This window comes from Tamandua tetradactyla, chromosome 11 (genome assembly GCF_023851605.1).
Source record: "Tamandua tetradactyla isolate mTamTet1 chromosome 11, mTamTet1.pri, whole genome shotgun sequence".
NCBI classification, from domain to species: Eukaryota; Metazoa; Chordata; class Mammalia; order Pilosa; family Myrmecophagidae; genus Tamandua; species Tamandua tetradactyla.
In genome coordinates this window covers 1,849,653-1,871,237 of record NC_135337.1, presented here as the reverse complement: position 1 = coordinate 1,871,237, position 21,585 = coordinate 1,849,653, and the positions used below count along the sequence as shown (strand labels likewise).

The 21,585-nt window shown below is 38.9% G+C and overlaps 1 long non-coding RNA gene across 1 annotated transcript in view; it reads left to right on the top strand.

Annotated features, from left to right (window-relative positions):
• The window catches only part of LOC143649354 (uncharacterized), a 66,307-nt gene that overhangs the window by 26,134 nt on the left and 18,588 nt on the right, over window positions 1-21,585 (top strand). The window lies entirely within an intron of this gene.

Below are 21,585 nucleotides of genomic sequence, written 5' to 3'. Positions count from 1 at the left end.
CAGTATTTGCTTCATATATTTGGGTCTCTGCTTCTAGGTTCATTTCTATTTATAGTTGCTATGTCTTTTTGTTGGACTGTCCCCTTTATGAGCATATAATGACCATATTTGTCTCTTATAACTGTTTTTTACTGAAGTCTATTTTAGAAGATAGTATAGTTACTCCAACTCTCTTTTGGTTACTACTCTCATAGTATATATTCTTTTCCATCCGTTCACTTTCAACCTACTTGCGTCTTTAACTTTAAGGTGAGTCTCTTGAAGGACAGCACATAGTTGAGTGATGCATTTTTTTATCTATTCTATTAATCACTTCCTTTTGACTGAAAATTTAGTCCATTTAACCTTTTTTTTTTTTTTGCATGGGCAGGCACCGGGAAACGAACCTGGGTCACCGTCATGGTAGGTGAGAACTCTGCCTGCTGAGCCAACATGGCCCGCCCTGGTCCATTTACATTTAAAGTTGCTATCAACAGAGCAGGAAGTTCTTACTGTTTTGCTATTTAGCCTTCATATGTCATGCCTCTGTGGTCCCTAAATTCTTCTATCATTGTTCACTTTCATATTTATTTGATTTTTTTGTCATATCACATTGAATGCCTTCTCATTTCTATCTGGATATATTTTTCATTTTATTTCTGTGGTTACCATGGGGATAAAATTGAACATACTAAATATATAACAATCATATTTGATTTGATACCAGCTTAACTTCAATAGCATACACATATTTTTCTTATACCCCATTGTTCCCCATTCTTTTTGATACTTGTTTCCATTTGTATCTTTGTACTTGTATGGAAAAAAAACTACATTTATCATATCCTCTATACACTTTCATTTTAACACCTACAGGAAATGAAAAGTGGAGTTATGCACCAAATAATACAGCACAATAATACTGGTACTGGCATTTACAATTACCCAAATGGTTACCTTTACTGCAGGTTTTTACTTCTTTATGCTGCTTTGAACCACTGTCTAATGTCATTTAATTTTAGCCTGAAGAACTCCCTTTGGCATTGTTTGTAGGGCAGATCTAGTGATGATGTACTCCAGCTTTTCTTTGTGTGGAAATGTCTTAAGCTTTTCCTCATTTTTGAAAGAAAGTCTCACCACATATAAAATTCTTAATTGACAGTCATTTTCTCTCAGCACTTCAAGTATCTCAAACCACTGCCTTCTTGCCTCCATGGTTTCTGATGAGAAATCAACACTCAATTTAATTGGGAATTCTTTGTACATGCTTTTCTCGTGTAGCCCTCCAAACTCTCTCCTGGCTCTCTGCATTCAGTGGTGTGATCAATATATAGTGACATGTATTTTCTTCACATTTATCCTATTTGGTGTTCTTTGGGTTTCCTGGATGTACATATTAATGTATTTTGCTATGTTTAGGAAGTTCTCTGTCATTCTTTCTTTGACTATTCCTTCTTCTCCTTCTGGCATTTCTATAATGTGTGTATTGGCATGCTTGATTGTGTCCCAGGGGTGTTTTAGGTTATTTTCACTTTTTATTATTCTTTTATCTTTCTGCTCCTCATTTCAAGTGCTTTGTTGTGCATTCTGCCAGATCAAACCTGCTCTTGAAGCCATACTGAGAATATTTCATTTCAACTATTGTGGTCTTTAACTCCAGTAGTTCTGTTTGGTTCTTTTTTAAAATTTTTATATCTTTATTCTCATATTGTTCATTCATTGTTATGCTGATATCCTTTAGTTGTGTCACTGTATTTTTCTTCATTTCCTTGAATATTTTTAAGAATTTTTAAACACAATTTATTGAGATATATTGCATATTCACATACCATATAACCATCCAAATTGTGCAATCAGTGGTTTACAGTATTTTCATATATCTGTGCATTCATCATCACAATAAATTTTTGAACATTTTCATTACTATAAAAAAATTAAAATAAGAATAAAAGTAAAAAGGGAGTACCCAAAACATCTCATCCCCTCTATTATTCTTTTTGTTTCTTTTTTTTTCCTTAGTCACCTATCCATATACTGGATAAAGGGAGTGTCAATCATAAGGTTTTCACAATCACTCAGTCATACCTTTAAAGCTCTGTAGTTATTCAGTTATCTTCAAGAATCAAAGCTATTGTATTACAGAAGAACAGTTTTTAAAGACTTTGTTCAGTATGTCACCTTCTGCTCCTCTTCATTAGTGTGTTCTGAACTTCCGTCCTCTTTCTCTAGAGTGGCCATCATTTCCTCTTTCTTTGTTTGCCTTGTGCTCATTTTGCACACTTACATTTTAATAAATTAAATATAAACTCTGGAATTTATTCTCTGAGATATTTGTGTTTTTTTTATTTTGTAAATAGCTGTTGATAACCACAGAGATTTTTTTTAACTTCAGCCCTGGTGCTGGTTTGCAAGGATATATGTCCCCTAGAAAAGCCATGCTTTAATCTAAATACTGTACATTTGAAACTGTAATCAGATCATCTCCCTGGAGATGTGATTTAATCAAGAGTGGTTGTTAAACTGGATTAAGTGACAACATGTCTCCACCCATTTGGGTGGGTCTTGATAAGTTTCTGGAGGAAACATTCTGGAGAATGAGAGATTCAGAGAGAGCAGAGCAGAATAACATAGTCACGAAGCCGAGTCCACGAGCCAGCGACCTTTGGTGATGAAGAAAGAAAATGCCTCCCTGGGAGCTTCATGAAACCAGAAGCCAGGAGAGAAAGCTAGCAGATGATGCCGTGTTCACCACGTGCCCTTCCAGATGAGAGAGGAACCTTCACTATGTGCCTTCTCACTTGAGAGAGAAACCCTGAACTTCATTGGCCTTCCTGAACCAAGGTATCTTTCTCTGAATGCCTTTGATTGGACATTTCTATAGGCTTGTCTAATTGGGACATCTCCTCAGCCTTAGAAGTATAAACTAGCAACTTATTAAATTCTTCCTTTTAAAAGCCATTCCATTTCTGGTATATTGCATTCAAGCAGCTAGCAAACTAGAACAGATTTTGGTACCAGAGAGTGGGGTGCTGCTACAGTTTGCAGATACCAAACATGTTGGAAAAGTTTTTTAAATGGATAAGGGGAAGAATCTGGAGGAGTTGTGAGAAGCTTGATAGAGAAGGTCTAGAATGCTTTGAAGAGACTGTTGGTAGAAATGTGGACTCTAAAGACACTTCTGATAAAACCTTAGATGGAAATGAGACGTGTCATTACAGACTGGAAGGAAGGTGATCCTTGTTTTAAAATGGCAGATAATCTGGCAAAGTTGACTAGTGGCTTTGGCTCGAAGGCAGATTTTAAAAGCCATGAACTTGGATATTTAGCAGAAGAGATTTCCAAATTAAAATGTGGAAAGTGTAGCCTGCTTTCTCCTCGCAGCTTATAGTGAAATGTGACAGGAAAGAGATAAGCTGAGAACTGAACTCTTGAGTACAAAGAAACCAGAAATTGAAGTTCTGAAAAATTCTGGGCCTACAGAAAGGGAGACCCCAGAGAATAGTGCTCCATGTGAGGCCTTGACCAGATGTGAAACAAGTCAACCATTTCAGAGAAAGCCAGGATCGGACATGGAGTTATCCAGGAAGGATTTGTGGAAACTCCTTATGTCTTATGGGCATTATCCAAGGCTACTGCATAGAAAGCCAACGAGAGTGCTGTGGGACCTGTATAAATAGAGCTGCTGCCAGTCTGGACTGTGGGGTTCAGAGAAGGGACACATTGGGGGGAAAATAACTTCAGAGGCAAAGCCATGGAGACTGAGGTCTGAAGTCAAGAAGCCTTGGGCCAGGAGAGTGGACCCACCCAAGCCCATGGGGAGGGTGAATTTACCCCAAAGGCAGAGAATGGGCCTTCCACCTCATTGCAGTGGAAGAGTCATGCTGCCTCAGGCCTTGGAGAGGGTGAAACACATTCCTTGGGGTTTGAGGAGAGCCTGGCTGCCACCACATGGAGAGGTTGAGTGTGTAACCTGAAGATTTCAGAAAGCCCAGGTGCAGCTGCAATCCTTGTAGAGGGTGGAGACAAGAAAAAGGTGGTCTCCCCAATGTCCCCCAAGGTTGCATTTGGAGAGAGGCAGACCTCTGCGTAGGCCCTTGGAAAGGGTGGGACTGCCGCTTTCAGAAACTCCAAAGATAAATGACTCTCAGACTTTGAAATCTAGTGGACTTTGCCCTGTGGGTTTTCGAAATTGTCTGGGTCCGGTGACCTTTGTGTTCTTTCCTTCCTATGGAAATACTTATATGTATCCCATGACTGTTCCTCTGTATGTTGGCAGCAAATAATTTGTTCTGAGTTTCACAGGTCCAGAGCCAGAGGATAATTTTGCTTTAGAACAGACCATGCCTGTAACTAACTTTGATAAGAGTTTGTACTGTTGCTAACTTTGTATTTCATTTGTATTGCTACTGAAATGGTTTAAGGGTTTCTGATATTGTTATGGAATTAATGGATTTTGTATATGGGGAAAACATGTCTTTTTGGGGGGCCAGAGGGTGGAATGTGCTGGTTTGAAAGGATGTATGTCCCCTAGAAAAGCCATGTTTTAATCTAAATACTGTACATTTGAAACTGTAATCAGATCATCTCCCTGGAAATGTGATTTAATCAAGAGTTGTTAAGCTGGATTAGGTGACATGTCTCCACCCATTTGGGTGGGTCTTGATAAGTTTCTGGAGTCCTATAAAAGAGGAAACATTCTGGAGAATGAGAGATTCAGAGAGAGCAGAGCAGAATAACATGGTCACAAAGCAGAGAGTCCATGAGCCAGTGACCTTTGGTGATGAAGAAGGAAAATGCCTCCCTGGGAGCTTCATGAAACCAGAAGCCAGGAAAGAAAGCTAGCAGATGATGCCGTGTTCCCCATGTGTCCCTTCCAGCTTAAAGAGAAGCCCTAACTGTGTTCACCATGTATCTACTCACTTGAGAGGGAAACCCTAAACTTCATCGGCCTACTTGAACCAAGGTGTCTTTCCCTGGATGCCTTTGAGTGGACATTTCTATAGACTTGTCTAATTGGGACAGCCCCTCAGCCTTAGAACTATAAACTAGCAACTCATTGAATTCGCCGTTTAAAAGCCATTCCATTTCTGTTGTATTGCATTCCGGCAGGTAGCAAGCCAGAACAGCCCTTCTATCAGGAAGGTCTGCGCAAAGTGAATGCAGTGGGCAGGGTTTTCCCCGCCTTTCTGCACCTGGGCCTTTCCTGGGCTTTTGCATGTTAGTTGTTTTGGAGTTTCCATGTTTACAGGAGTTTGTTGTCCCTTCCAAGGTGTGTGAAGCTGACAAACCTTTGCCCCATATTGTCTGTTTCGAATAGTTTCTTACACTCCTCAAGCTGCTTTTGTCTGGAGGGCAAATCCGGGCCGGGGGGGCACTCAGGAGAGGACTTTCCCAAGTCCGTCTTGGGAAAGACAGGACAGGGTGAGGGACTCACAAAGGGGCTTCAGACGAGCTCCCAGAGTTCCCTGGAGAGCATCAGGAAGGGCGCCCAGAGCTGTTTTCATGGATCCTCAAAGATGAACTTTCTTGGACTGCTTTGCAGCTCTTCAACTACCATCCCCTGCAGCCCTAAGTCTCCTCCACAGCCTTTCTCTAGTGTGGTTTGAAACAATGGCCACCTGCAGAGCCAGGCCACCAGCTACCTGAAGTTGCTAATCAAAAGCCATAACCCGTGATCTCCATACCCATCCCTGGTCTTGTGGAAGAGGATTTTTACGCCCATTTCTGTGACCAGTGAGATAACCAGGGGCTGCACCCCACAGCACCCTGGCATGAGAATGGGAAGTGGGTGCTGGTCAAGCCTCTGTTCAGAGAGACCAGTTTGCTGCCCTGTACGGTCACTTATCAGCCTGTTCCTCTCATTCTTCCGTAGATGCTGGGCAGTGTTCTTCTGGTCTACAGAGCTTCACAGTTATTGTTTCAGTCCATTCTTGCCTGTTTAATAGTTGTTCTGCTAGAAGGATTGAGTCCTGGAGCTCTCTACTCCAACATCTTCCCACAGTCTCTCTGAAAACTGATTATTTATGAGATGGCAAAGACCAATCAATTGGGAAAGAATAGCGTCTTCAGTGAATGGTGCTGGGAAAGTTGGAGTCCATTTGCAAAAAAAAAAAAAGAAGAAGAGGAAGGAGATACCCTATTGCACATTTTATACGGAAACCAACTCAGAGGACTTCTGGGAAGATGGCCAAATAGAGTAGCTCAAGATTAACCCTGCTTCATGGAAAAGTTAGAGACGGGACAGGAGGGTGATGGAGGCAGTGATTCATCAGTGCCGCTAACCTGGGAGAGTCTTCTATACCACATAGGGCAGCCCTGGTTGCAGAGGCCAAGGAACTGAAAGGCAGAAAGCTGGAGCCTGGTGCATAGTGTGGAGCCTGTGGGAGTGCACGGACGGAAGCCAGGGACTAGGAAGTAAGCCAGGCTGTGTTCCTTGGGCATGCTACCCTCACCAGAGCAGCCCCTTGACCAGTGACTCACCCCACATACCCGAACCCCACCCCCCACTCCCATTCCCCACACTCCAGGTTCCCCCACCCCACCAGGCTCCAGTGCATGTACCTGCCCCAAACCCCCGTCCCAAGTGCAGCCAAATCCGCCTTTCCTACACCCCTCCCGAACACTACCTCCCCCTCACTGTTCCCTGCAAGCTGTTGCCAGTGCATAAAGGCTGTGGGCACTAACCTCATACCTAAACTACCCCTTCCCCTCTGCCCATAGTGTCACACAGCCTCATCCTGCTCCACCAGAGCTCTGCACATTGGTTGACAGCACTCCTAGGCCGACACATGTGCACGGGCCCCCAATCACATCATTCAGCTCTGGTAACCACACTTTACAGCAGACCTGGAACCACATATGTACACGGTACTAAGCCATACTTCCCAGCTCTTAGAAAGTGCTGACCTATGCAGCCAGGTCATATTAGCCCCCAATCCATGAAGGGATAAAGCCAACCTGCTGCCACAGCTCTATGCATGTGCACAAAGGGCCCTGTGCCTTAGACCAATGCACACCAGGTTATGGCTCACCGGCTGGTGCACCCATGCAGCTGCATCCTCCCTGGCCACTGGGCACCCACATTCACAAGCATCAGTGTAACATCACCAACCTGTACCTATACCTGCCCTGAAACAAATCACCACAGTGACTGCCTCACCCTGTACCCTGCTTCCTGCTATACAACCATCCTGCAAACACAAGGCCATAGACAACTGAGAGAAATCAACTCCCAAAGTATATCAATGAAGATATTTATATGTCACAAAGACAGCAGAAAATCATTAAGCATATCACAATGCAGACAGATATAGCCCTGCCTAATGACCAAATTAAAACACCAGAGGAGACACAGACATTGGAACAACTAATCAAAGATGCTCATACAATTCTATTTAATAAAATAAGTGGGATAGCAAATGACATAAAGGAGACCAAGACAGTGGAAGAGCATAAAGAGGAAATTGAAAGAGAAAATAGAAAAATAGCAGATATCACAGAGATTAAAGACTCTGTTGACCAAATAAAAAACACATTAGAGACACACAACAATAGATTTGAAGCGACAGAAGAAAGAATAAGTGATATAGAGGACAGGATAACTGACTTCAAAGACTCAAAACAGCAAATGGCAAAAAAAAAAAAAGATAGAAAAAAATGAATTAAATCTCAATAAAATGATAGACAAAATAAAGTGCACAAATATAAGAATCATTGGTGTCCCAGAAGAGAGGGGTACAAAGAGTAGTTGAGGATATAATGGGGGAAAACTTTCCAACCCTCATAAAGGACATGAATATACATGTCAAAGGAGCCCAGCAAACTCCAAACAGAATAAATCCAAATAGGCCTTCCCCAAGGCACATACTAATTAGTCTGTCAAATGTTAAAGAGAAGCAGAAAATCCTTAAAATTGCAAGAGAAAAGCAATCTACTACATACAAAGAAAACCAAATAAGACTGAGTTCAGACTACTCAATTAGCACCCTGAAGGGGAGAAGGCGGTGGTATGATATATTCAAGATTCTGTAAGAGAAAGACTTCCAGGCAAAAATTCTGCACCCAACCAAATTGTCCTTCGAAAGTGAGGGAAAGACAAAGTTTTCACAGGCAAAGATGTCCTGAAAGAATCTGACAAATAAAATGAAAAGATAAGACAGTAGAATCAAGAAACATCTTTTCAGTAATAACTTTGAATACTAATGAACTAAACTTAAAAATAAAAAGATGCGAATTAGCAGAATGGATTAAGAAACATGATCCAACTATATACTGCTTATAAGAGACTCATCAGACACAAGGATACAAATAGATTGAAAGTGAAAGGATGGAAAAAATTTTTCATGCAAGTTGTAAACAAAAGAAAGCAGGAGTAGCTATACTAATATCAGACAAAACAGACTTCAAATGTAAAGACATCATAAGAGACAAAGAAGAATACTACATACTAATTAAAGGATCAATTCACCAAGAAGATATAACAATCATAAATATTCATGCTCCCAATCAGTGAGTTCCAAAGTACATGAGACAGACATTGGCAAAACTGAAAGGAGTGATAGATGTTTCAACAATAATAGTAGGAGACTTCAATACACCACTCTCCTCTATAGATAAAACAACCACACAGAAGATCAACAAAGAAATAGAGAAGATAAATGACTTGATAAATGAATTAGACCTAACAGACATGTATAGGTCATTGCACCCCAAAGCACAAGGTTATAAATTCTTCTCTAGAGCTCATGGAACATTCTCCAGGACAGATCATATGCTGGGGCACAAAACAGGTCCTTATAAATTTTAAAACATTGAAATTATTCAAAGCACTTTCTCTAATCACAATGGGATGAAGCTGGATCTCAATAACCACCAAAGAATGAGGACATTCACAAATATAAGGAGATTAAATAACAGACTTTTAAATAACCATTAGTCAAAGAAGAAATTGCTAGAGAAATCAGTAGCTATCTGGAGATAAGTGAAAATGAGTAAACAACTTACCAGAACTTATGAGATGTGGCAAAGGCTGTAATAAATAAAGAGGGAAATTTATTGCCCTCTTTATAATAAATGCCTATGTTAAAAAAAAGAAAGAGCAAAAATTGAGCACTTAGCACACCTAGTGGAACTTGAGAAAAAACAGCAAACTAACCCCAAAGCAAATAGAAGAAGAGAGATAGCAAAGATTAAAGCAAAGAGAAATGAGTGGGAGAACAAAAGAACAATAGAAAGAATCAATAAAACCAAAAGTTGGTTCTTTGGGAAAATAAAAAAAAATGATGGGCCACTAGCAAGACTGACAAAGGAAAAAAGAGAGAGGATTCAAATAAACAAAATCAGAAATGAGAAGGGGTGTGCTACCACAGATCCTGATGATATAAAAGAAACCTTAGGAGAATACTGTGAACAACTATACATCAACAAACTAGACAACTTAGATGGAATGGACAAATTCCTGGAGACACACTAACAAAGCTATACTGACTCAGGGAGAAATAGAAGATTTTAACAAATCAACCACAAGTAAAGAGAGTCAATCATTCATCAAAAATATTCCTACAAAGAAAAGCCCAGGATCAGATGACTTCACAGGGGAATTTTATCAGACATTTCAAAAATAACTAACACAAATCCTGCTCAAATTTTTCCAAAAAATTGAGGAAAAAGGAACTCGACCTACTCATTTATGAAGCGAATATCATTTTAATACCAAAACCTGGTAAAGATGCTATAAGAAAGGAAAACTACAGGCCAATCTCCCTAATGGAAACAGATGCAAAAATTCTCAATAAAATATTAGCAAATCGAATCCAACAACATGTTAAAAGAATTATACACCATGACCAAGTGGGGTTAATACCAGGAATGCAAGGATGGTTCAACACAAGAAAATCAATTAATGTAATATATCACATTAACAAATCAAAAGGAAAAACCCATGATCATCTCAATTGATACTGAAAAAGCATTCAAGAAAATTCAGCATCCTTTTCTGATAAAAACATTCCAAAAGATAATAATCAAAGGTAACTACCTCAATGTGATAAATGGAATATATGAAAAACCAATAGCCAGCATTGTATTCAATGGAGAGATGCTGAAAATTTTCCCCCTAAGATCAGGAATGAGACAAGGATGCCAAATGTCATCACTATTATTCAACATCATGCTAGAAGTTCTAACTAGAGCAAAGAGGCAGGACAAAGAAATAAAAGTCATTCAAATTGGAAAAGAAGAAATAAAACCCTCATTATTTGCAGATGATATAATACTATACTTGGAAGATCCTGAGAAATCTACAGCAAAATTACTTGAGTTAATAAATTCAGCAAGGTGTCAGGATATAAAATGAATGTGCAAAAATAAGTAACACTTCTATACACAAGCAATGACCTAGTTGAGGAGTCAGTTAAGGAAAAAACTCCATTCAAAATAGCAACTAAAAGGATCAAATACTTAGGAATGAACTTAACTAGGGACGTAAAAGACTTATACACAGAAAACTATGCAATATTGCTAAAATAAGTCAAAGGTGATCTAAATAGGTGGAAAAACATTCCCTGCTCATGGGCAGGAAGGCTAAATATAGTTATGATGTCAATTCTTCCCAAATTAATCTACTGATTCAACACAGTACCAATCAAAATTCCAACAACCTACTTTGAAGATTTGTAAAAGCTAATTACCAAATTTATTTGAACGGGAAAGAGACCCTGAATAGGTAAAAGCATCCTAAAATAGAAGAACAACGTGGGAGGTTAACACTCCCTGACTTTAAAACCTATTATAAAGCCACAGTGGTCAAAACAGCATGGTACTGGCACAAAGACAGAAGCATTGACCAATGGAATTAAATCAAGAGTGCAGAAACAGACCACCAAATCTATAGTCAACTGATTTTTTTCTTTTTTGCATGGGCAGGCACCAGGAATCGAACCTAGATCTCTAGCATGGCAGGCGAGAACACTCCCTGCTGAGCCACTGTGGCCCACCCTGGTCAACTGATTTTTGAAAAGTCCCCCAAATCCTCTGAACTGGGACAAAATAGTCTTTTAAATAATTGGACATGGAAGAACTGGATATCAATAGCCAAGAGAATGAAAGAGGACCCCTAACTTACACCCTACACAAAAAGTAACTCAAAGTGGATCAAACACCTAAATATAAGAGCTAGCACCATAAAGTTTCTAGAAGAAAATGTATGGAAACATCTTCAAGACCTAGTAGTAGAAGGTAGCTTCCTAAACTTTACAGCCAAAGCACAAGCAACAAAAGAAAAAATAGATAAATGGGAACTCCTCAAAATCAAACGCTTCTGCGCTTCAAAAGACTTTGTCAAAAAGGTGAAGGGGCAGCCAACTCAATGCGAGAAAATATTTAGAAATCACATATTGGACGGAGGTTTGTTTTCCTGTATAAACAATGAAATCATACAACTCAACAACAAAAGAACGAACAACCCAATTATAAAATGGGCTAATGATATGAACAGACATTTTTTGGAAGAGCAAATACAGATGGCTATGTCGTTCTGCTCTCTCTGAATCTCCCTCTCCAAAATGTTTCCTCTTTTATAGGACTTCAGAAACTAATCAAGACCCACTCAAATGGGTGGAGACATGTCATCCCCTAATCCAGTTTAACAACCACTCTTGACTAAATCACATCAACCAGGGAGATGATCCAATCACAGTTTCAAACATACAGTATTGAATAGAGATTATTCTACCTTTATGAAATGGGGTTTATATTAAAACTTGGCTTTTCTTAGGGGGCATACTTCTTTTCAAACCAGCACACCCATCAACAGACAAGTGGATCAGCAAAATGTTGTATATACATTTGATGGGCTATTATGCAGCAGTAAGACAAAATGACATTCTGAAGCACATGACAAGATGGATGAGCCTTGAGGACATAATGCTGAGTGAAATTAGCCAGACACAAAAGGATAGATGTTGTATAATTCCACTTGTATGACCAGCATAAAGATATAATCAGAAGCTTATAATACAGATTATAGGGGACTTAGAGATACATAGAAGTTAGAGATGGGTGAACCGATAGCTAATGAGGTTGAACTCCAATGTAAGGGAATAGATAGGAGTGAAGGTGATTCTCTAGTGGGTCTATAAATAATATTACCATATTAAAGGTGAACAAGATCAAAAGGGGTTGTATAGACCTACGTGTCCCACTGATTAACACTAGAAATATGAATTAGTTCTCACAAGAATAACTTCAAAGACATGATTCTTGTACAAGGAGTATTTAAATCCAGGGTACAGGGGAAAACTGCTATTGCATGCTATGAGCTATGTTCAAAAGGAAACATCAGCACTACCACAGCAACAGCAGAAGTAAATAATGGGGGGAGGGACAAGAGTTAAGAGGTGGTTTAGATTTCCTATTTGGTGAGGATGTATTTACTGGTTTTCTTTCTCTTGGGAATCTCTAAAATTGAGAATATTGATGGACTGTGGGCTTTGGGCCCTCTACATGATGCCCGATGAATTCAGGTGGCTGAAGGATGCATTGACAGAGAAGTCGATTGGTGAACGATGGTGTATACTTATAAACGAAGGCTGTGCTGCTGCAAAAGGAACAAAGTCGTGAGGCATGCAACATTGTGAATGAACATACGGGACATTTGGTGAGACAAAATAAGCCAGAAACAAAATACAACAATGGTATGGTCACCTTTAGAAAATGCTTATAAGAAAATAGGGGCCTAGATTGTAAGCTTTTAGAGCAGACACATGAAGTCCAGAGTAGTGTTTATTATTTCTGGATTTTGAGAGGGAATTTTATATATATAACCTGATAGAGATAAGAACGAAGCCGAACAGGTTGGGGTTAAAGTAATTCAGAACATAGGGGTAAGGAAGACAGTGTCTTTATTTTAGAACCACACATACTCTTTGAGACCAATGGGAAAAGGTTTATTTGGTCTGGAACTGAAATTCTCTGTAGTGCATAATCTAAATCAACCTATCTGCTTAGCTCATTTGAACAACTGAAACAGGAAGCACAGAACAAGAAAAAAGGTCCTTTAATCCCTTATAGATTATTGTAATGCCTGGACACATCCTAGAGTATATTAAGCAGATAATCAAAAAGTATTGGCAAAATCTCCTGAGGAATGGGAGAAAGAATATGAAACTATTAAACCTTACCATCAGGGAATCCCCTGATAGCCTTCCTCATACATACCAGCCACTCATCTCAGAGCCTCTGAGCCCTGCATTTGATAAACTTCCCCAGCTTTTCACATGGCTGGTCTCTTCTGATTCCACAATTCTCTGTTTAAATGTTTCCTCATTGAGGCCATTCCAACACATCAAAAAATTGATCATCCATTATTCTCCATAACCAAATCTTATTTATTGGCATCATGTGCCCATTATAACTTGTGATTAATTTTCTAACTTATTTGTTTTCTTATCCCTTCAACAAGCCTGCAAACAGCATGAAAGCAGAGACCCAGTCTGTCCCACCACTGCACTGGCTTATAGTAAATGTTCAAGTATATTTGATGAATAAATACATTAATGAAAGAGATAAATTCAATTACACCCAAAGTCTTGACTAATAGGCATATTTCAATTTTATAATGATGCAACATGTAAGGGAGGGTCTTTAAGGGGAGGAAAAGGTGTGTGATAAAATGTTTTATACTCCTACTACACCAATTTCAGGCAGCATTAAGGGAGCAACAGCTGAGGAGATGCCCCTGAAATGACATAATAGCCGCACTTTACTTTTCCCCAACATTACCGCTGAGAGTATTATTTAATTGGAATCTTATCTCTACTCTGATCCTGCACAATGATTGGCCAGGTGCACAAATGGTGTTAACTAAATGGGCCACCAGTGAAATGTGTTGAGGTGAATAAAAGAACCATGGAGCAGGACAACAGTTAATTCAACAAACATTTAATGATCCATGGCATCAGTACGGGGTGTGTTGGGAGTGAGTGAGGCTGAGGTTGGTAGCTTGTCTGAATAAAATCCACATGTGCTACAGATCAATTTACCTTGTTTCTAGGTTACTCCTCTCTACATCATTACACAAGAGTTTTTGGCAAGAAGCCAGATGGGCTGATGGGAGTTCACACCCACTCTTCCTTCCCAAGCCTGAATCTCTGGCAGAGGTGCTAATGAGCAGTAAAAAAAGGTCAGAAGGTGATAAGGGGTAGGGGAAAGGAGGGCCTGGATTATCCATGACCTGTATAACCAGTCCCGGTAGATTTGTCTTAACTATATTTGCAGAATCCCCATTCAACCCATGAGCATGTGAGAAATTCAGAGGAAATATGGTAAAACTATGAGGCACTGAAATAGGGCTTTGTTAAGAGTATGCAAACATTGATACAACTTCCACAAAAAGTGCTATATGGGGATTGAATGAGGATGATTACTGAGCAACAATTGAATGTCAATGGAAGATCTCTGGGTATGGAATTTTTTCATAGCTCATTTAGTGATAAAAGTAATATGATATATTTGGGGAAAGGTTTTAGGAAACTACTTCCTTTCAGCATCCCTATGGCTTAATTCTATAGTCTTCCCTTTCAGAAAAGTGGACTTGGCAAAGTAGACCAGGTAAAATGGTATATTGGTAAATCAGCTCTCCAAAGGAGTGAAGAAACTTTCATTTGTAGTATTTGCCAATTTCCATGGTGTAGGCACAGGATTTCAAACTACCAGCCTGATGTCTCTGAAGGCAGAGTTGAGAAGAGATGTGATGAATTGGCCGTCATGAGCAGATATGAGCCTGCTCTAGCATACCACTGATAGACTCACAGATTTTAGAAGTCAACCAGATCACGCTGACATTCTGGGTCTGCTCCTTACTGACTATGTGATCTTGAACTTGTTTCATGTGCTGGTTTGAAACTATTATGTACCCCAGAAAAAAACATGTTTAATACTGACCCAATCTTGTAGGGCCAGGCCTATTGTTTAGGATGAGAAACTTTGATCGGATTGTTTCCATGGGGCTGTGACACCCAATTGTGGGTGTGGCCTTTTAATTCGATAAAGGTGTGATTCCATTAATTAAAAGTAGGTCTTAATTAGTTTACTAGAATTTAAAAGTTAAAGAGTTAGAACTAGAGTTTAAAGGGGAAACATTTTGGAGAAACCTCAGATGCAGATGTGTGGAGAGCAGTTGTTTCCAAGCTGACAGAGACAAATATGTCTGGAGATGCTTGGAGTGCCAATGGAGAGAGCAGATGCCTAGACATAAACAGAGGCAAGCAGATGTCACCATGTGCCTTCCCACAAGATGCCAAGCAAGCCACAACCCAGACTTGTATCCCAGAAGAGCTAAGTGAAGGTCACAGATGTTTAAAGAGGACACCACTGGCATCAGAAGCTGGGAGCAACAGAACTGGGAACAAGGACCAGTGGACACCAGCCACATGCCTTCCCATGTGACAGACATTGGCTTTTCTTGAGTCAAGGTTTCATTTACTGGATGCCTTAGTTTAGACATTTTTTCTGGTCTTTGAACTATAAACTTATAATGTAATAAATTCCCTTTATAAAAGATATTCTACTTCTGATATTTTGCATTCTGGCAGCTTTAGCAAACCAATACATTACTTAACCTCTCTGAGCTTCATATTCCTCATCTTCTAGACAGGGATAACATAAGCAAACCATATGAGGTATACACATATATTTAAAGAAAACCTTTCCAGCATATGCCAGGTGCTCATTAAATGTTAGAAGCACCTATATAAAAATATATATAAATATATAATATATTTATATTATATATAAATATATATAAATGTTAGAAGCATCAATAATACCATTGATTATTATTATTATTGATGAAGATTTAATTCTGCTAAAATATCTATCATTATTGTAGGAGATTGATGAGTATCCATGTGTTCCTATATCAGAAAGACTAACCTACACTCCAATGAACTTCAACAAATGACTGCTTAGGCACAAGGGCCATTAGATTCAGAGCATTTTTCTTGGGAAAGAACTGAAGAAAGAAGAAATACAAATTTTTTATATTTGAATTTTCGCAACAAACATTTATTCATATGTTAAATACATAGCTATTTTTAAGTTTTAAGAGCTATGGAGAAATAATTCCAAATGCAACACTTTCAGAGTAGAACTAATATGTGTTGAATTTTAAGTTAGACTGATAATTGAAAATTATGTACACTCATTTGATATGCTCCTCTAATGGAGGGCTAGATAATGCTCTTGTTGGAGAGTGTGGGCTTGGACAGTGGGATACGCTAAAGAGGTAGATTCAATGAAATGTCTAGAAAGAGTTGTCGGGGATGAACTGAAGGGATACACAAAAACAAACCAAAAAATCAATAAAAGAATAATGAACTCCCAGGACGAGCCAGGACCCAGCATCAAAGGATTAAGAAAAACTTCTTGACCAAAAGCGGGAAGAAAAGAATGAGACAAAATAAATTTCAGTGGCTGAGAGATTTCAGAGTTGAGAGGTTATCCTGGAGGTTATTCTTACGCATTATATAGATATCAATTTTTAGTTCATGGTGTATTAGATTGGCTAGAGGGAAGTACCTGAAATGTAGAGCTGTGCTCCAGTAGCCTTGATTCTTGAAGATGATTGTATAATGATTTAACTTTTACAATGTGACTGTGTGGTTGTGAAAACCTTGTGTTTTATCCAGATATGGATAGATAAATAAAAAAAAATAGATAAAAAAATAAATAATAAGGGAAATAAGGGGCAAAATAAATTGGGTAGATGGAAATACTAGTGGTCAATGAGAGGGAGGGGTAAAGGGTATGGGATATATGAGTTTTTTCTTTTTTTCTTTTTATTTCTTTTTCTGGAGTGGTGCAAATGTTCTAATAACGATCATGGTGATGAATATACAATCATGTGATATTGTGAGCCAATGATTATTCATGATGTATGGAATGTAAGTGTGTGAAGATTTGTCAATAAAAATATTTTTTACAAAAAGAACAATGATGAGAAAAAAAGTTCAATTTGGAAACTATTCATGGTAAAAAAAAAAAAAGTGTCAACATAGTGCTGAGTGAGATACATTAACCCTTATAAGATCACTCCTGACAGATATCCAGGCTTATATAATCATAGCTCACAAAATTTAGAACATTATTGTAGAATTTGTGTGGAAGGCTTACAAAAAGAAGGAACCAGGATGGTGAATTGGGGTGATTAAACAATATAATTAGAAAATATCTCTATTTCACAAATTCAACGGGCCAGGGATCTACCAATTGACACTTCACAGTGGGAAATCAAATCATCTACTTACTTGTACATGGATCACTGAAGGCAGACCTAGAATCAGAAGTAGACTAAAGTCTACTGGACCATGTACAACCTCTGGAGTGTCCTGAGTTGCAACAGTTCCCTTTGGATCAGGCCTGGAGACAAACACTAAGGTGTCTGGATACGTGGGGGCTCATTTTCATCCTAGGAACAGTGACATCATGTCCCAAAACTCATGTGGATGTGCAACCAACACCTTCACTGGGCAGGAGGCTCTATAACTGTAGAAACTCTTTGGAATTTGACTTGGCTCAGTAAAGTACTTTAAAGCAGGGATTTGATGACAAGGAAATCTACAAGGAGCCGTGGAAACCAAGACTTACCCTGACCCAGTGCGCTGGTTTGAAAGGATGTATGCCCCCTAGAAAAGCCATGTTTTAAACAAAATCCCATTTCATAAAGGGAGAATAATCCTTATTCAATACTGTATGTTTGAAACTGTAATCAGATCATCTCCCTGGATGATGTGATTTAGTCAAGAGTGGTTATTAAACTGGATTAGGTGATGACATGTCTCCACCCATTTGAGTGGGTCTTGATTGGTTTACTGGAGTCCTATAAAAGAGGAAACATTTTGGAGAATGGGAGATTCAGAGAGAGCAGAGAATGCTGCAGCACCATGAAGCAGACAGTCCACCGGCCAGCAACCTTTGGAGATGAAGGAGGAAAACGCCTCCCAGGGAGCTTCATGAAACCAGAAGCCAGGAGAGAAAGTAAGCAGATGACTCCATGTTTACCATGTATCCTTCCAGCTGAGAGAGAAGCCCTGGCTGTGTTTGCCATGTGGCTTCTTATTTGAGAGAGAAACCCTGAACTTCATTGCCTTCCTGAACCAAGGTATCTTTCCCTGGATGGGTGCCTTAGATTGGACATTTCTATAACTTGTTTTAATTAGGACATATTTTTGGCCTTAGAACTGTAAACTAGCAACTTATTAAATCCCCCCTTTTAAAAGCCATTCTGTTTCTGGTATATTGCATTCCAGCAGCTAGCAAACTAGAACACCCAGGTTGCCAAAATATACTTATATGTGTGTGTTAGTAGGACCACTTCAAGAAAAGCCACAATATGGAAATCTACATTGATGTAAAAGATAAACCAAGATCCAATTATTCTTGTCACAAATGTCATCTTTCCCTCTAAAACTAATCAGAATAGGATCATTTTATATATCTCATCATCTATTACTATTAAAATAATTTTTGTTTCACAAAAAGTAGATCTATTCACCTTTTCCATACCATATTTTTTGCATAAAATACAACGGCTCTGTATTTGAATGAATTTAAACAAATAAAAGATGAGTTTAGTTAATGTTCCATTTAGATAATATTTTGACCTAGGAGCTCAACAGTTTTATAAATATGAAGGTCAGTTCTAGTTCAAACTGATTCTTGAGGAGTGTTTTCATTTCTTTGGTGTGCATGAGTGTATTTAGGGATTTTTATTATCATTGTTATTATAGGAAAGGCTTCAATTACGATCAAGGTTCATAAAAATATTAATAAGTGGTTTCTGCTTAAATTCAAGAAATTCAACCAAGGGTTCATGATTTAGTTCAGTTCAACCCCCATGTGTTATGTTTATGGATGTGTAGTTACAAGTATGGGTATGTACGTGTAGCTATTCACACCTCCATCTTTGCCTAAGCTCATTTCACCTCGTCTCTAAGTATTTTGCTCCTGGGTGTTGAAAGAGACCTGTGGGCACACAGGAAAGTTTTATCTTCACAGAAAGGACAGTTCCCAGTGGCTGAGTGGGGAGGTTCCTAAAAGCAGCAGCCATGGATGAATGTGTTCCAGGCGGCCACCTCCTGCAGCAGCCAACTCACCACACACCACTCACCCAGTTTAAGACTAATTGCTGCTATTCACTTCCAACCTTCTCTTGGGCCGGTTTTTCCACCCGGAAGGCAGAAGGTGGGGCAGTGACCTCTACTAAATTCCTTATCCATTCATTCTTTCAATATATATTGATTGAGTACCTATTATGAGCCAGACTTTGAGGTCAGCAGTGAGCAAGAGGGATACATTTTTTGTCATCATGCAGTTTACAGTGTTCTTTACTGAGTACATTACCATCTTGAATGGCAATATTTTTCAGCAATGGGGCAGGATAGCTATGAAATATATATTTAGATTTTAGAATGATAATATTTGCTAACGTTTAGGGTTCACAATTAAAATCTTCATCCCTCTCTAGTCAGAAATCCATAAATGACCAGGTCATTATTAAGTGAACTGATTTTAAGGACACTCATCTTTTCCGAACTCCCCTGAAATGCAGGGAAGTTTCGTGATTTGCTCCTCGGGAGGTTTACGTGATTTGCATGCCAATTATAAGACTTGCCTGTAAGAGATGGTCTGTGTTAAAATATGTGAATTAAAAGATCCTGTGTGAACTTGGAGAGTGATATCATCAACATAGTGACAAATGATCCCCCCCCCCTCAAAAAAAAGCCTCCCCATAGATTTAGCAAATACAAGGACAACTCCCACTTGCTTAGAACCCTGGAGGATGGTAGAGTCTGGAGAGGGACTTCACCAATGCTGAATTGAAGAACAGGAAAAATCTCACATAGGAGAATTCCATCTGGACTGCTGGCTAGTTCCCTGTTCTCCTCCCCATCACTTGGGCCTGTACAGCTTGGGAGTCACACAGAGACAGTATGACCTGGAGCTTTCACACCATGGACAGAGACACACAGCAGTGAGATAGAGCTCCACACATATCCAGGCACAGGGATAAGTCCACAGAGACCAAGGGCAAAATACAGCCACTGAGGAGTGCCGAATAAATATATGCCTCCAGGGGAAAAGAGAGAGAGACAGAGGCCACAAGAGAAAGCTAAGTAAGAACTGTTGGGCCCTCATCCAATCCAGTTTCAGTTATCTGAAACACTTACATGCAAAACAGAATTTTCTGAAGTGACCCTCCTTTCTGGATTAACCCCTTCAGGCTTCCCAGTGCAGGAAAGAAACTGAAGGCATAAAATCCTCACAGAAAAAAAAAAGAAAGAAAAGAAAAGGGGATTAAATGAGCTACTGTAAAATAAAATAAGTCCCAGAACTGAAAATTGCAAGGAAAACAAGGTGTTGAGTCAGGGAGGGATTTGAAACAAATTACAGAGGCTGTGAAGAAAATTCTGCACAAAACAAATCAAGATTCTTGGAGCAGGAGCAGAGGAAAGGAAGCTCTCTCCTGAAGATGTGACAATTGCACAAAAATGCAATCTTAAAAATTGCACTGCATATCTAGGGCAAGAATCAGATGAAGAAGAGCTAAGAAAATCTGATCAGTTAAACTCTGACTATTCTAAAGGTTCAGAATAAATTAAGCCATATCAAAGACTTTAGAAAAGCCAATCAACCATAGAATCCTAGTCAAGAGGGATAAAGTTGCCTTCAGAGTTAACGTCTCAAGATAATCAGATGCCTAGAATCAGCAAAAATTACAAGTCATACTGAGAAATGGAAGATATGGCTCAGTTAAGGAAACAAAACATCAGAGGAGACTCAAAATTTTCAACAACTAACCAAGAAACTTCAAAAAGTCTACTAAATCAATTCAAGGAAATGAAGGAAAATATACATAAGGAGATAAAAGATATTAGGAAGAAAATGTGAGCACAAAAAACAAACTTGAAAGTATAAAAAGAAACAACAGAAATTGGGATGAAAACATAACAGTAGAGATTAAATCTACAGTAAAGGCATACAACAGCAGACCTGAACAGACAGAAGAAAGAATCAGCAAACTAGAAGACAGAACAATTGAAAACACAAGCGGAAGAGAGAGAGAAAATAATAGAAGTTTAGCAGTTTCTCAGAGATTTGAGTTACAGCTTGAAACACATTAACTTTCTCCCAGGAGGATAAAAGAAAGGAAAAAGTGCAGAAAGACTATTTGAGGAAATAATGACCCAAAACTTCCCAACTCTTGTGAAAAATGTAAATATACATGTCCAGGAAGTGTAATGTACACCAAATAGAATAAATCCTAGAAGACCTACTCTAGGACACATTTTATCAGGATGTCAAATGCCAAAAATGAAGAGAGAATTCTGAAAGCAGCAAGAGAAAAGCAATTCATCACATGCAAGGGATCCTCAATAAGATGAAGTTCTGATTTCTCATCAGAAACCATGGAAGCAAGAAGGCAATGTTATGATATATTTAAGATACTGAAAGAGAAAAATTTCAAGCCAGGATTCTTTGTCTAGCAAAACTGTCCTTCAAAAGTGAGGGCATCAAAGGAACATGGCCTGTTTCCCCAAGGGTGCCGTA